Raw genomic sequence first — 10,933 nt, 5'->3', positions numbered from 1 at the left:
CTCCCGTCAGCATAAATGTAGAATTTTGTATTTTTGTCAGAATAAAAATCACGGATGCATGTTTATTTATTTCTCTTTCTTTCGCCAGCGTGATCGCATCAATTCAAAGACCCAAGAATGTTGGGAAAGTGCTCGTTCGAAAGAAAATAACAGTTCTAGTTCCCTTTTAAAGTGACCCGAGATATTGGAGAGCCAATAGCCCCCCTCCCACGCCCTTTTTCCCTGATAACACCCGATCCCAATTTTGAGATATTTATTTTGTTCACCATAGTTGAAAGATCGAAAAAATGTTCCTCCGGAGATAACCTGACTCCCCGCAACCTGAGGAAAGGGCTTTAAGTTATGAATTTGCCTATTGTTTACGTATAGCATTTTTTATTTGTAAGTAAACAGGCCTGTTGCGGGGCGGGGGACTTTTCTGTGGGTGGATTTTCCACAGGTAGAATTTCCCATGGGCGGGGAAGTTTCCGGGGCTGAACTAACAAGGGGGAATTTTACACCGGAGAATTTGTCATAACTCCTATACGAAATTCGTCATAATGTTTCTCTGCCGATTCAATTTTTGATCCAGAGATGTTCCGAGGAAATTGCCATGATCCCCCCATGGTACCCGGGAGAAGGGCTATAAGTTATGAATTTTGTCTGTTGTTTACATATAGTTTCTGTTATATGGAAGTAAACAGACATTTTTAGTGAAGGAAATTTTGCGCTAGGGGATTTTCCACGTAGAGAATTTTACATGGGCAGGGAAGTTTCCGAAGATGGACTTACAAAGAGAAATATTACACAGGAGGATTGGCCAGAACTCTTATATCAAATTTATTTTATTTTCTCTTTGCCGATTCAATTTAACATCTAGAGATGTTCCGGGGATATTATCCGGGGTAAATTTTCAGAGAGGTTAAAATTGCCTGGGAGATTTTTTTGTGGGAGGGAGGGAGTTCCCACGGGGGAAATTTTCCATGGGAAAATTTTCAGTGGGAGCAATTCTTCGTGGCGGAATTTTTCGCAGGAGATATTCTCCATGTGGAAATTTTTCGCGGGAGAAATTCTTCATCAGAGGATTTTCCGTGGAAGAAACTTTCCATTCGGAGGATGGGATTTCAATGAAAAATTTCCTGTTGAAGGAGTTTTCCGGCATGATTTGAAAAAGATCAAAAATTAAATGAAAGACAAGTCTTTTTTTTTTCAAATGAAAATAGGCGTAAGAGAAATTTCTAGGTAAAATTGTCCACAAGAAAATATCTGGGTGGAATTTTAAGAAGGGACGGATTTGTAGTGATGATTTCCTGGTATTAAATGAAAACAACCAAAAATTAAATAAATTTTTTTTTTTCACCGGAAACTAGGGAGACATATTGAAACTTGAAAAAAAAGAAATCATACTGTATGCGAGGGGAGTTACCCCCTCATTTAAAGAGTTCCAATTGTTTAAAAACAACTCCTGAAATACAAAGGCTATTTAATTAGAATAAGAAGATTGTTTTTAAATTACTAGAAAAAACGTATATGAAGGGCATCCCTCTCATATACGGAATAATTTCTGTTCGTTTTAAGTTTTAATGCTGAACCTTACTTTCAGTTGAAAAAACCTGTTTTTTTTTTTTTATTTAATCACTGAAAGGCAAAACAAATGCTCAGGGAAAAAACATTGACATGTTGCTGAGTTTGAATAGCCAAAAGTAGTCAGTAGGTCATCTTTCTTTTCCCTGAGCCCGAGTAATTTCAAGTCTATATTTCTATGATATTCATTCTTGTAATCGAATTTTGTTTTTATTGCTTGATTTTCTATTATTCAAAGTTTAAAAAAATTGTGCAAAATACACTTTTATTATAATTGTTGGTACTTTTCTCTATCAGCCAGTACACATTCGAGAATTTGGATCTACAGGTACGGGGTAGAAACAACCGCTATGCTTGGGAAATAGATAGGATATAATAATAATAATATAATAATATATATTAAATCTATAATATGCGTACCATTCAGCATCAGGGATAGCAGATGCGGATAAAGACTCATCGCTTTTAGAGGACAGAAAACGCCAAAGGAGAGAAGGATTAATTTTTGCCCGTGTAGATTCGATATCAATCATCTTTTTTCATATTTAAAAAAAATCATCATATAAAATCATCAATAATTTATATATTTTGGGCTGTATTTTTGCCCAGTTGGGGGCTGGTGGGGTGGGGGTTAAGTATAGCGGGGCTGCATGCAATAAGTAACCTAACCTAAATAAACCAAAATACCAACTAAACATTTATTAAAACATAGCTACAATGTAGTTTTCCACTGAATCGAAGCTAATTGTCTCCGTATACAAACAGCAATAAACCGGTTGTTGTATGATTTTTTAGATTCAGATTCTCGAGTGTGTAGAGGCTAACAGATAAGCAGCAAACTTTTTTTTAACTTTGCAAAGCCTAGAGTTATTCTGAATAAAATTTGATCAGAAATATCGAAATCGATATATCGATTATCGAATATCGAAAGTAAAAATATCGATATTTCGATATATCGTTTGATCAAATTATCGCCCAACACTATAGCATGGTCAACGGCGATATTAAACACTCTAGCTCTAGACCATAGATAGATGATACAGACGCCTTTTACTCAATTATGCAGGGTTCCCATTGATGTTTCTTCTGTCCAGAGAATAATTTTACGTTTGTGACGTCAAAGCAGTTTTTCTAACCAATAATTTGAATTAATCAGACACGGAAGTCTTCTTAAACGAGCAATAGATTTAAAAAAGTATACACTATTATACATGTAGACACCATTAGCCTGTTGGATTTATTTCAGTCTAGATAAATGAGCAACTGTTTAACTTCAAGACCATATGTCTATTAGTCTCTACCATCCCATTTAAAATTTCCAGAAGTATTATTTTATTGGCTAAACTTTGCTGACTTTCTTGAAGGGTTGAACAAAGTTTAATTTTTCCTAACTGCAATGAAGTCGAATACGGGGAAAATGGCTGGATAATTTTGTCAACAACCTTATTAACTTTATTGGCTTCAGGAGAGCCATCCATTAATGACATTTGTTGATCAATAAAATTTTTTAGGACAATATGGGAACTATGTATGTTAACAGCGCATATAACGTGCCCTCTGCAAAATTTGGTGACCTGCGCTATTTTCAACTTTTAACAAAATGTTCTCTCTATTGTTTTAACAAACTCTCCCTAAAAGTCAAGGGCCAATCCTTTTTTTCTGTCTTGCACCTAATAGTTTTCATGCTGAAAATTATCTTCAAAGCTGAACCTTTTACTTGAAATTAGCCATTTTCAAACAGTTCGTGGTAACGAGGAGCGACCCGGCTCAATGGTAACCGAAACTCTAGAGAACGGTATTTTGAAACAAATAGATGCATCAAAGAATCAGATTTTAATGCCGATTTCAAATATATAAGTTTCATCAAGTTTAGTCTTACCCGTCAAAAGTTAGGTGCCTGAGAAAATTTGGATGATTTTAGAAAAAAGGGGGAAAGACCCCCTAAAAGTTATATAACCTTAATGAAAATCACACCATCATATTCCGCGTATCAGAGAACCCTACTGTAGAGGTTTCAAGCTCCTATCTACAAAAATGTGGAATTTTGCATTTTTTGCCAGAAGAAAGATCATGGGAGCGTGTTTATTTATTTGTTTTTTTTTTCCTCAGGGATGATCGTTTTGAACCAGTTGTCCTAGAATATTTTGGGAAGTCCCATTAGAATTGAAATTGAAAGTTTTAGTGCCCTTCTTAAGTAACAAACAAAGTTGGGTGCAGCTAGGCCCCCTCCAATGCTAATTTTTTTCCCAAAGTGACCTGATAAAAATTTTGAGATAGCCATTTTGTTCAGCATGTTCGAAAATATTATAAGTATGTCGTTTAGGATGACTTAATCCCCCGAAGTTCCTGGGGGGAGGGCTGAAAGTTATGAACTTTACCCAATGTTAACATACAGTATTGGTTATTTAGAAGTATACAGACGTTTTCAGGGGAGATTTTTCCTGGTAGTGCGGGGGTGGGTGGGTCGGGGGTTATGTGGGAGGATCTTTTCATGAAAAAAGTTTTCATGGGGGAAGGGACACTGCTATGAAGGGGACGCCGGACTTCCCATCATTATTTAAAAAAAGATCAGAAATTTAATATAAAAAAACAAGTATTTAAACTGCAACATCGAAACTTTAAACGAACAGAAAATATTACATATATAATTGGGTTAGCCCCGTGGTCGATGCCTCGCTCTTTAAGCCAAAGATTTTTTAGTACTTTTATAAAAGCTATTTATTCAAATTAACGGCTTTTGTGATTAACCGGTCATTTTTGAAGAATTGGAACAAAATTCGAACTTTAGCTTAAAGAGCAAGGTATTGATTAGGGGGCGAACCCCCTAATATACGTATTAAAAATATATGAATATAGAAGTTCGTTACGTTAGTTAATTCGTAAGTTACGTATATTTATTACTAATAAAAACGTTAGTAAATAAAATTAGAAAGCCATTTAACTAAATAAAAGTAAATTAATATGAAAATTTTGTTTTAATTATTCATCTACGGTGAGCCAAGATCAAAACCTGCATTTATTCAAAAACGTTCAAAAATTAAATAAAAAAAAACAAGTTTTTTAAACTGAAAGTGAGGAGCGACATTAAAACTTAAAACGGACATAAATTATTCCGTATATGAAAGGGACTGTCCCTTCCTCAATGCCTCACTCTTTACGCTGAAGTTTTACTCTTTCACACAACTATTTTTTAAAACAATAAGAAACTTTAGCGTAAAGAGCGAGGCGTTGAGGAGGGGACAGTCCCTTTCATATAAGCACTGATTTCTGTTCGTTTTAAGTTTAATGTCGCTCCTTACTTTCAGTTTAAAAAACTTGTTTTTTTTTTATTTAATAATAGCGTAAGACCTCTAGCTCATGCTTGTCGTTTTAAGGGGATATGAGGTCATCAAAACTCAAAATTTCATGAAGTTGAAAGGTCATACAGGCAACGCGAAATGAGTTTCGTTTGATCCAATTGGTAAATACTTGACGTCACAAGGCTATTACTAGCCCTTTTTTGAAATGTAGTGGAACCACTCCTGTTTTAAGATTAAACTGGAGTCCCAAAGGTAAAATTCTTATTAATGCTCATGCTATAAATAGTGAAGGTCCAACAACACAAATATTTGACCGAAACACAAAAAAAGGTTGATTTCTTGTTAGCCTAGATGGCTTTGGCCTTCTTCACTGTTTTGACTTTTTCAGGCCTCACCTTCCTGAATCTGATAGTCTGTTCCGACTGTCCCTAATTTGTTGTATGGCTCACAGCCTGTCTTGGCTCATATTTCGAGAACTAATAAGAATAATTTCTGTTCGCTTTAAGTTTCAATGTCGCTCCTTACTTTCAGTTGAAAAAGGTTGTTTTTTTATTTAATTTCGGATCGTTTATTTTAAATAATGTCGGGGAATAGAATGGGCACAGTTCATAGCTTGGAGCCCTCCTCCGGGGCCTGTGGGGGGGGGGTGGTGGTCAAGTCATCCTCAAAACACATTTTTTAGATATTTTGATTATGCTGAACAAAATGGCTATCTCAAAATTTTGATCTGACGACTTTGAGAAAAAGGGGCGTGGGAGGGGGCAAGCTGCCTTCCAATATTTTTGGTCATTTAAAAAGGGACCTTTGATGTCCGACCCAATGAGCCTTCTCCCGATCTCCTAGGATAACTGGTTCGATACGATCACCCATGGGAAAAACAAACAAATAAACTCACATTCGCTATCTTGTTTCTAACAAAAAATGCAAAATTCCACATTTTTGTATATAGAAGCTTGAAACGTGTACAGTAGAGTTCTCTGATATGCTTAATCTGTTGGTGTGATTTTTATTAGGATCGCTTGATGTTTTGAGGGTATTTTCATCCTTTTTCAAAAAGCGAGTATTTTTCCTTAGGTTCGTAACTTTTGAAAGTTAACATTAAATTTAATCAATTTAACATATTTTGAATAAGTATCAAGATTTGGTTCTTTTGATGTATCTATTGTTATCAATACTTTGTTTCTTAGAGTTTCAGTTACTATTGAGCCGCACCGCTCCTTACCTCTATCATGTCTATACAGTAATTTTACCTTTTTGACGCAGAAGCGGTGTCTCTAACAAATAATTAATCAGAGACGTGGCTCGTCTTAAACTATCAATAAATTTTAACAAATACACATTATTATACATGTAGACACCATTAGCCTATTTTATTTATTTTATTTTAGAGAAATGAGTAACTGCTCAGCTTCAAGACTATATATCTATTAGTCTCTAGTAGCTGATTCAAATTTGCCTGAAGCATATTGGTATTAGCTAATAGCAGAATACTGAATAGAGTCTAGATTCTTAACAGATTTCAGTGTTTATTTCATTCTTTCCAATGGGCTAAATTAGAGACTGACCATGACCAACTACACTTTTCAACGAAGTGTCTTTAAAGTTCCGAACAAATTTTTTTTTTCTTTCATTTAAACTTATAAGCTTTTCAGTCAAGAGCATTAGAACCTCTTCTTGTTCTTCTGTTTTAAAGCGAAGTGCTGAACTACGACTGCTTACTACATCTTAAATGTCTTGTAGTAGCTTGCTAGAATAAAGGCACTGAACTATCTGTTTGTACATTTCTTGCTCAAAACTATTTGTTAGGCTTTGGTTAAAAAGGTTTTGAAGTGTTAAAAACGGAAATACATCTGCAAATTAACAAAACTAAATAAGCAAAAATTTGAAAGGCATTGCGAAATGTAATATCACTAGCATACAAAATTTAACTCATTTTCAAAAAGCTTTACACATAACCCATTTACAAATTTATAATTGTGCTGAAATATATACAAAAGAATATAGAAAATTGGTAGAAAAATATTTATAAACAATGTATTTAAATATTTATTTGATATTAATAAACAACATAACTGAACTATCAACTGTAACCCCTCTGTGAAAATCCCAAATTCTGAATGCACCAGGCTCCAACAATTAGGTCTACTATTTGTATCAAGCTACAAATAGTAGACTGCAAATAGTAGAGATAGTGCAAAAAGGTCTACCTTCAGAAATAGCTAAAACATCTCTGCAATTCCACGGATTACAACCTATACAGAACATCGTAAATACCATTGCTAATGATCGATGTCATTATTGTAAATTTGGAAATATTCAAATCCTAAACACATAATGCCCCAGCAATTTCACTGATGACCCTTCTGCAACCGCTGAAATATCTTGGCTGAACCAAGAAGCCACTTTACTTGGTCACGAGGCGATATACTTGATATTAACTGGGCGCCAAATGACGCAAAATTAGCTACAGTCGAAATCGACAATGATGTCATTAAAAGGGATATGAGGTCATAAAAACCCAAAATTTTCATGAAGTTCAAAGGTCATACAGGCATCATGAAATGTGTTTCGTTTGATCCAATTGGTAAATAATTTGGCGTCACAATCAGAAGACAAATGTCTTTGAATTTGGCGTGCCTCAGGTTGGAAAGAGGAGAAGGCTATTACTAGCAATTTCTTGAAATGTAGTGGAACCACTCCTGTTTTAAGATTAGATTGGAGTTCCAAAGGACAAACTCTTAATAATACTATAAATGGTGAAGGTCCAACAACACAAATAATTGACCGAGACACAACTAAGGCTGATTTCTTAGATGGCTTTGCCCTTCTTCGTTGTTTTGACTTTTTCAGGCCTCAAGTTCCTGAGTCTGATGGTCTGTTCCGACTGTCCCTAATTTGTTGTACGGCTCACAGTATAGCAGCTTCAAATTCTCTGCCAAAATTTCTGTTCTATTTGCAAAAGCCTGGTTAACTTTCTTTGTTCACTTACTTAACTTTCTGGCAAATAAAACGCTAAAGCAACAAAGTAGACTTGTTAGTTAACTAAGTTTTCTCAAATCGAACGCAACTCTTACAGACAACATTATGCAAATATTATTCAAGGATACGTCTATATCTTTCGTAATTTTTGCAAAAATTTAGGCTCACACTGTTTTGCTACCTTAGTCATCTGGCATATTGTCAATTATATTTTCTTCGTCTCTGCAATTTAAGTAAAGATCGTTGAGTGGATATTCAAACCCCAAAATCTATCGAGTTACAAACAATTAGAAAAGGGGCTTTAGGGACCTTTATCAATTTAAGGGACCAATAAGGACCTTCGCTCGATTTTAGAGACTTTGTGACAGCCCTGTGAGAATTGCTTGGTGCTGGTTATTCGTGATTGGTGGTTGACTCCTCTCTTTTGAGAGAAAGATTTGCCCATCTAAGCTGGTGGGTGGGATTCTTAGGATCAAAGAAAATTCTTTTACAACAGGCAAGCCCTGTCTCAAAATACCACTCCAATGGGGGAAGAGCTTTAAACCGATACAGAGATTTAAACCAAAGCAAGAAAAGGAGCTTTAGGGACCTTTATCAACTTAAGGGACCAATAGGGACCTTCACTCGATTTTAGGGACTTTGTGACAGCCCTGTGAGAATTGCTTGGTGCTGGTTATTCGTGATTGGTGGGTGACTCTCCTCTCTTTTGAGAGAAAGATTTGCCCACCCAAGCTGGTTTGAAGCTGGTGGGTGGTATTCTTGGATCAAAGAAAATTCTTTTACAATAGGCAAGCCCTGTCTCAAAATACCACTCCAATGGGGCAGAGATTTAAACCGATACGGAGCTTTAAACCGAAGCAAGAAAAGGGACTTTAGGGACCTTTATTAATTTAAGGGACCAATAGGGACCTTCATTCGATTTTAGGGACTTTGTGGCAGCCCTGACACAGCAGGTGCCATTATAATAAAGCGTTGCTAGTAAATGTTGGTGTTTGCGGCAAATAAAAACAAAAGTTGTCGTTTAGTCAACAATAAACATACATCAGCTTACAAAAGAAAAGAAATAATGAGTAAACTCAATATTCTAAATAAACAGCACACAAAAGTTTATTTAAACAGCACGGGAGTTAAACAGGCTATTCAAATGCAACCTGCTATGTCAACATATTTTATAGAAAGAAAAAATAAATTTAAGCAAAGTTAACAACAGGCTATACTTACTTAATAACTTTTGGCCTATAAATTCCTTAAACGAATCACCTATCCACACCTTAGAGATATTTTGTCTCCCACCCGTAATTCTTTACAATAATTTTCACCAGATAAATATATAATTAATAACATCTTTACCTCATAATCAATTTCCAAACAGACAAATAATGGATTTTCAAAGCCAATGTCAACACCAACCATATGGTAAATAAGAGTATTTGACTTGTGTGCTTCTAATGGAGACGAAATGGTTAGACGAGCCTGTGCATCACGATTCAAAATATAAACCAGCTTCTGCTTCTCAACAGCACCTGGAAAAGAAATACAGCTTAGGACACGGTGAAAAGTCACAAACTAGCCCTGCAATTAATAATAAATATCAGTGAGAGAGTTAAACATCAGTTTGATTCAGAAATCTGAATTTTTCTCATATAAAACCAGAAAGTAAATAAGCAATACGTTGGTGACATCGAAGTTAAGTTTCCGAAATATATTCACATTTGAATAAAATGAACGAAGACATCGAAGTTAAGTTTTCAAAATATATTCACACTTGAATAAAATGAATGAAGACATCAAAGTTAAGTTTCCGAAATATATTAACATTTGAATAAAATGAATGAAGACATCGAAGTTAAGTTTCCGAAATATATTCACATTTGAATAAAATGAATGAAGACATCAAAGTTAAGTTTCCGAAATATATTCACATTTGAATAAAATGAACCAAGACATCGAAGTTAAGTTTACGAAATATATTCACATTTGAATAAAATGAATGAAGAAATCGAAGTTAAGTTTCCGAAATATATTCACATTTGAATAAAATGAACCAAGACATCGAAGTTAAGTTTCCGAAATATATTCACATTTGAATAAAATGAACGAATAATTGAAATATCAGCAATATGAATCACTTTCCATTCATAACTAAGAACATTTCAAGAAAATAGAATTGTGATTTAGTTTACAGAGAGAAGAGGTTAAAACTAGAAGAAAATGCAATAAATAAAACCAATGAGGTGTTGTTGAGGGATTACCCTTCTCCATTACCTTGGGTCCATGTCAGAGCTCCGAATGTACAACAGTTCTGTCACCCATCACAGTCCCTGCATCACATCGAGAACTTTCACCACACTTGGCACGCACCCCCTGGTGTATGTTCTTCCTGGAAGTCGCAGAACCCTCGGATGCTACGAGGTAGAATTTCCTCTCGGAAGCGAGAGGTGCAGTCTGATCTTTTTCAATCCATGATCGGAGTATTTTTATTCACGGCTATAACGCTTTTAATAAACTATTTATATTTTCAGCCTTCAGACCTGATCACAATCCTTGATTGTTGACATCTGGCATTTATGCCGCATATTTGGGTCTTTTAATCTTCGGTAACAAAGTAAAGGCAAAGAAAGACAGATGATGCAGCATTGGACTTTAAACCCTACTAGCGGTGCCGTTCTCTGCTTCATGGTAACCGTTTGAAATTGTTTGAAAAATGATTATCATAAAATTACAACTTAAATATTGTAATAAAATTCATACTACGACACTAAGAAAAATACATGATTTAAAGGCCCATTAATAAATATATTTGCACCATCTCAGGCACTCAATAGCCTCAATAAAAAATTAATTTTATATCGTCAACTTGGTTGTCACTGCAAAATGAGACATTTTACAACATTTCATAGAAGTTAATCCCATTCATATCCTGGAAAATCTTTTTTATTGTTTTACTTGGTTCCTTGAAACCTAAACTAGCAGGAAAGTTTCACACAGATATTCAGAGGGCCTTTTTGTTTATTAAAATAGTTCATACTACTGAAATAAAATCATACTCATTACTTCGGCAGAAATTCTTAAAAGGCCCATTCACAATCAGA

General features: G+C 35.0%; 1 pseudogene across 1 annotated transcript in view; it reads right to left on the bottom strand.

Annotated features, from left to right (window-relative positions):
• Window positions 1–9,086: 9,086 nt before the first annotated feature.
• Window positions 9,087–10,933, bottom strand: part of LOC148952382 (splicing factor 3B subunit 3-like) — a 32,185-nt pseudogene continuing 30,338 nt past the window's right edge. The window contains exon 4 of the transcript XR_016141802.1: window positions 9,087–9,364. The product of XR_016141802.1 is annotated as a splicing factor 3B subunit 3-like (transcript). The remainder of the gene's footprint in view (window positions 9,365–10,933) is intronic.

This window comes from Artemia sp. Qi Xiang Cuo, chromosome 5 (assembly GCF_049724085.1).
Source record: "Artemia sp. Qi Xiang Cuo chromosome 5, ASM4972408v1, whole genome shotgun sequence".
Classification (NCBI taxonomy): domain Eukaryota; kingdom Metazoa; phylum Arthropoda; class Branchiopoda; order Anostraca; family Artemiidae; genus Artemia; species Artemia sp. Qi Xiang Cuo.
Note: the sequence above shows the minus strand (reverse complement) of the source record. Positions and strands in the feature narration are given on the sequence as shown.